The sequence below is a fragment of the Loxodonta africana genome, chromosome 3 (genome assembly GCF_030014295.1).
Source record: "Loxodonta africana isolate mLoxAfr1 chromosome 3, mLoxAfr1.hap2, whole genome shotgun sequence".
NCBI classification, from domain to species: Eukaryota; Metazoa; Chordata; class Mammalia; order Proboscidea; family Elephantidae; genus Loxodonta; species Loxodonta africana.
Window position 1 is genome coordinate 70994540 of NC_087344.1, and position 6000 is coordinate 71000539.

Here is a 6000-nt window from a genome sequence, read left to right on the forward strand (position 1 = left end):
TCGTCCTCCTCTCACTGGCCCTCCTCATGGTGTTTCCCACATACTTAAGTCTTAGTCCCTTCATGCCAGCAGCTGATTGGTCCTGCCTGAAGTCTAACCTCAGTTCTTCATTCTGTAACAGAAGCTGAATTCTTCATATACTCTTGGGATAGAGGAAAACAACTCAAGTTGAAGCTCTTAAGAAATTCTTCCCCTACTACCAAACCCCAGTTTCCCTGGGTCTCCTGACAATCAGGATTCACATGACATAAAGAGGGACCACTCATTCCTGAGTCCATACTTGGCCAAGGCATCCCAGGGTGCAAGGTTCCACCCCACCAGGAGAGAGGACTGAGAGTGGAGCAGGGAGAGGAAGAGAGAGGGAGAGAGGTGGGGGCTGGACACTCAATGCTGCCTGAGGATGCTGTCCTGCCTCCCACCACATCTGGCTTCAAGAGCTTTAGGCCAAGCCTAACCTTCCAGCTCTGAGTTCTTCACAGGTGGGCCCCTTCTCCGCTCTGGGTCCATATTCATCTCTCTGTGTGTCTCTAAGTGCCTGTCTGTGGTTCCAACTTCCTAAAATCCTTCCCATTATTCAGGGTTCTGCTCCTGACCACTGTCTCCTTAGGAGGAGCCCTGCATCACAGAGGAGCCATGCCCCCAGCGTGGTAGTCCTCTGCAGCCTGACTGGCGGGAGTGGCCACATGTAGGGCGGTGGTGATGAGACCTAAAAGGAAGGGAAAATGGCAGCCAAGTTTAGCTGGAGGGTGTCCAGCTGGTCATGGGGTATTCATGATACACTGTTGTTGTTAGCTGCCATCAAGTCAGCCCCTGACTCATGGAGATACCATTCACAATGGAACCAAATGCTGCTGAGTCCTGTGCCATCCCAATGATCAGTTGTGGATCAGACCATTGTGATCCATACAGTTTTCACCGGATGACTTTCTGAAGCAGATCTCTAGCCTTTCTTCCTAGTCCATCTTAGTCTGGAAGCTCTGCTGAAACCTGTTCAGCATCATAGCAACACACAAGCCTCTACCGACAGACAGATGGTGGCTGTGCGTTATGGCTGTGCATGAGGTGCTCTGGCTAGGAACTGAACCCTGGTCTCCCATACGGAAGGCAAGAATTCTACCACTGAACCACCAATGCCCTCACACTTGTGACATACCACATACGCACAGAGACACTTTTAGTTTCCTCCTTAATCTTTCCTTGATGGCTAAGACAGTACATCTGGCTGGCTAAGGTAAGTGCGTGCGAGTGCGTGCATGTGCGTGCATGCGTGTGCAACATCTCCCCTTTTCTCCATCACCACTGCCAATGTTCTGCATCAGGCCACTCTGATTCTAATTTCCCACCAAAGCTATTAAAACAGTTTCCCAACTGGCCTCCCTACCTCGAATCTTGCCCCATCTTGATCCATCCTCTTCCGTGGCTGCCAGTGTGATCTGCGTAAAATTCATTTTTTTGACAAATATGTACTGAGTGCCTACTCAAAGCCAGGCACTCTTCTGGACACAGTAGCTTTATCAGTGAACAAAACTGATGAAGCTCTCATTCTCATGAAGTGAAAAAGGATGATAAATATGTGAAATAATGGCAGTGTTAAGTACTGAAATAAAAAGACAAAGTGGAGTGAGGGATAGAAGGACAAGGGGATATTTAAGATAGACTGTTGGGGAGGTCTCTCCAAAAAGTTGACTTCTGAGCAGAGACGTGAATAAAGTCAAGGGGCAGGTCATGTGGATATCTGAGGGAAGAGCATTTCAGGTGAGGGAACAGCAAGTGTAATGGCTGTGAAGTGGGACAGTGCTCAGCACTTCATGGAACAGAAAGTAAGCCTGTGTAGAAGTAGAGTGACAGAGGAAAAGAATGGCACCTAAGACCAGGGCAGTGTTGTTGTTAGGTTCCATCAAGTCGGTTCTGACTCATAGCGACCCCATATACAACAGTACAAAACACTGCCCGGTCCTGTGCCATCCTCATGATCATTGTTATGCTTGAGCCCATTGTTGCTCCCACTGTCTCAATCCATCTCGTTAAGGGTCTTCCTCTTTTTCGCTGGCCCTCCACTTTACCAAGTATGATGTCCTTCTCCAGGGACTGGGCCCTCCTGATAACATGACCAAAGTATGTGAGATGAACTCTCCCCATCCTTGCCTCCAAGGAGAATTCTGGCTGTAATCAGGGCTCTAATTGGGGGCTATTTTATACAGAGCACTTCGGTTACTCAGGCCATGCTAAACACTTTGGATTTCACTCTGAGCAGAATGGAAAGCCATGACCTCATCTTACTCTGGCTGCTATTGGGGAAAGTCAATGGAGGTGGGACTGGCAAGGATGGAATTAGGGAGACCTGATGGGACACTTCCTCTCCCTGAAATAGCCTTTCCCACAATTGCCCACCTGGTGAACACCTGCTCATCTTTTCAGCTTAGGCTCAAAGGCTTCCCCCTCTATGGATTCTTTATCAAATCCCTCCCCCCTCCCCGCTCCAGAACTAACTACACCCTCTTTATGTCTTCACTGCCCCCCATGAACACTTAAGTCCTCCTACCTTAACACCGCCTTACATGGTTTCAGGTCTTCTACCCTCTCTACGCTGTAAATCCCCTGAGGTCAAGGACCATGCCCAGTGTCTAGCACAGAATGCGGCATACTGCAGGCATAAAATAAACACTGGTTGAATGACTGAATGCGTTGGGTGAGGCCCATGTAATGGGGAAGGACGGGTTTGCAGGCTTTTATGAACCTGGGTGAGTGGGGTGCACATGGATGCAGTCACAGGTTGCATATGCCCACATAGTTCTGTACACTCTCTTCACCTGTATATGTGTGTTGGTATACAGGCTGACAGATCCTTGTGTTGGTATGTACACTCCTGTAAACTTGGGCATATCTGTATATATTAGAAAGTGCACTTATGTTTAGATATGCATAGCATGGCAAGACAAGTAACATACACATATACGTGTATACACACATCGTCATTTACCCTGTATATGTGAGGCTTATACATACATTTGAGCTTCCCTAATGCCCCCTGTCTCCTTTGTCCACTAAGGGCAACCTATTCTACCTGATTCTTTAAATCTCTGTAGTGATGTTCAAGTTTCCTCCCCTGTAGTCTTTCCAGACATACACCTCTGAGCACCACAGCGTCTTAACAACCTTGGGCCTGGCTCTCTTACTCAGTTGTCCACTAGGCCTTTTTTGGCTTTTCCTTTGAAAATGCCCCTTGTATGGATAGTTGGGGATACATTTGGCTCCTCAGGACGCGAGAATCTGAGATACCTAATGGAACCTGCTTTCTGAAGAAGTGCCATAGGCACCAGGGTGGATCAAATTCAAACTAACAGGAAAACAATTTTGGGGCAGCCCCCAAGTTCAGTCTCTCTCTTTCACACACAGACACACAGTTTATTCATACATACTACATATATTCATCTATTCATATGTTGCTAATTTATACACACACACATATATATACCCACACACATGCCCACATCCATCTTTAAACTCACATATATGTGCCTCTGGGTAAGCACACTATACACACATAGGTGGAATTAAGTAACTGCCTTCACAGTCATATACATGAATGCATGCATAGTATGTACATATGTATATACATGTACACACTTACACACATATACCCATAAATTATGTGCACGCAAACAGCATACTCATACGTACTTATGCATACATAGTCATATACCAACTCACAGGCACAAATACACATGTAAGTGCACTGAAATCACAGGTCCTGCAGAGATATCTAGCCCCTCTCCTGGCTTCCACCCCATCCACAAAGCCAGAAGTCCATATTCTCTCCAAGTGGCATCACAAGTTTGCATTTGCTCTCTCCTCTTGCCAGAATGTCTCACTTCTCTATTTGGAAAGTGGTTCCTATTATCAACTGAATATACCCCACTCCTGGACATACTTCATTCCCACCTACTCTCAGAAAAAATTCATTTTAATGCAGAGCTCTGTTAACCCCTTGTTCCGTGACTGGAGAAACCAAATATTTCCTGACAACCTATCGGTGGTTGACATTGGAGTAGGTGCGCTTTTTCCCACCCAAGAGGCAGCCCCCTCCCATGTACACAACCCTTTAACTCTGAAAGAAGAAATAAAGAGGAAATGCCGAGGCCGGAGTCCTTCCTCTCAGTACCTCTGGGTATGGTCCACTGCTCCCAGATTCCAAAATAGTTATTGGGGCAGAGAAAGAAACTGAGGAAATTCTCTCTGGGCCCTAAAACATCCTAGGATGTCCCTCTTCTTCCCCAGAGGGCAGTTCAGTGAGCCCCTCCCACCCAGCCCAGTCCAAGGGCCCTGCCAAGAAAGAGGATAGATGTGGAGGCTCAAAGATGTAAAGGGAGGTGACCTGGGTTCAACATAACAAAAGAAGCAAATATTTAAAAACAGGAACTGGGTAGGGAGCAGAGAGACAAGCCGAAGACACCCCCTGGCAGGGAAGCAGCTGCTAGAATGCTGGATCATGAATAACAGGACTCTCCAAGGGGCCAGAGAGAAGGGGGTGGACATCCAGCAATCTACGCGAGGGTGGAGGGGTGACTGCTTCAGGCAGTAGCAACAGCTCCAAAGTAAAGTCTTATCAAAGCTGTTATGTAACCAAGGGAGCTGAGTGGAGCACAAACACCTCCCCTCCCCAAACAGGCACCCACACCCACACCCACCATCTCCCAGCACCCACAGCACAGGAAAACTCAGCTCCTCCCAAGCAGCTAGAGAAGGGAGGAATCATCTTGATGGGTTACATCAAAAACACGATGGGTGAGGGGGTCCCTAACTGGAAGCCACATCTGGGAAGGGATCAAGTGGTTCAGTTTAGGGTCCCTAGGTACCTCCCACTTTTCTTGAACTCCCTGCCACACCCAATTTATGCCCAGCATCATCTGGAAACCCTCTCCTTCCTCTTCCCCAAGGAAGCATCCCATTTGAATATTTGATTGTGCTCTTGAGGATGGGAGGTGAAGCTGCCATCAACCCCTCCTGCCTGTTGTTCCCGCACAGTCTCATCTGCATGTCCTGACATTTGGCTCTCATCCTCCTGGGATGACAAGGGAATGGACCTGGAGAAGTAACTCCTCACTCTATTCCCTTGATGGTTACAAAGAAGGAGCAGAAGAATCCAAATAACTGAGATGACTCTGACCCTAGGTCAGTGAGAAAAAGATTTTCAGAGGAACTGAGGACTGAAACCCAGATCCCATCCCCCAGTTTGAATCTTTTTACTCCCCCAGATCTTCCTCTTTTCCCACTGCCCTGTCTCCAGTAGCCTCCTCCTTCTCTGCTCCGTGGCACTGAACAACCCCACCCACTCCCTGAATCCTTTGCTTGGAAATCTTCCTTCCAAACAGAAGTCTCTCCCAACCCTACTCTAAGCTACGGTTGGGATGATCAGAGCACGAGACAGGCTTACAGAATATCTCTGTCTCCTTCCTGCATCCCAAAGTATAGTGGGCCAGGGAATACCAAGTGGTCAGATTATCCTGAACTCCTGAGCTCTACCCTCTTCAGGAAGGTCCAAGCTCTCCTAATCCAGAACTGCCTTGAGCCTGAACTCCTGGGACCCAGTAAGGGAAAGGTTGGTGCCAGTACTCCTAAGCTTTTGCACTATAAATGACCCAAGGAGAAGAGATCTCACAGCCACAATACCATTCTCTGTCCCTACTCCCACATCAAGAGCAGGGTGATTTTGTAAAGGTGGCGGGGGTGGGGGGGGACTGAAACAGGGAAAGGTGGGTCCTTTTCCCAAATATCACTAATAATTGTGAGTCCCAGAGCCAGAAGGAGGACCCCAGAGGCTAGCTTTCCACCCAGGGACTCTGCCCACGGAAAGTGGGTCATCTGGGAGAATTTTTCTAGTGAGCCCTCAACACTGCCCAGCTGCCTTTCCAGAGCTCGAGCACAGACCAATTCAGCACCCGGGACAGCTCCAGGGAGAAAATCCAGGACTCAGAACAGCTCCCGGGGTCTCTGGCCGCA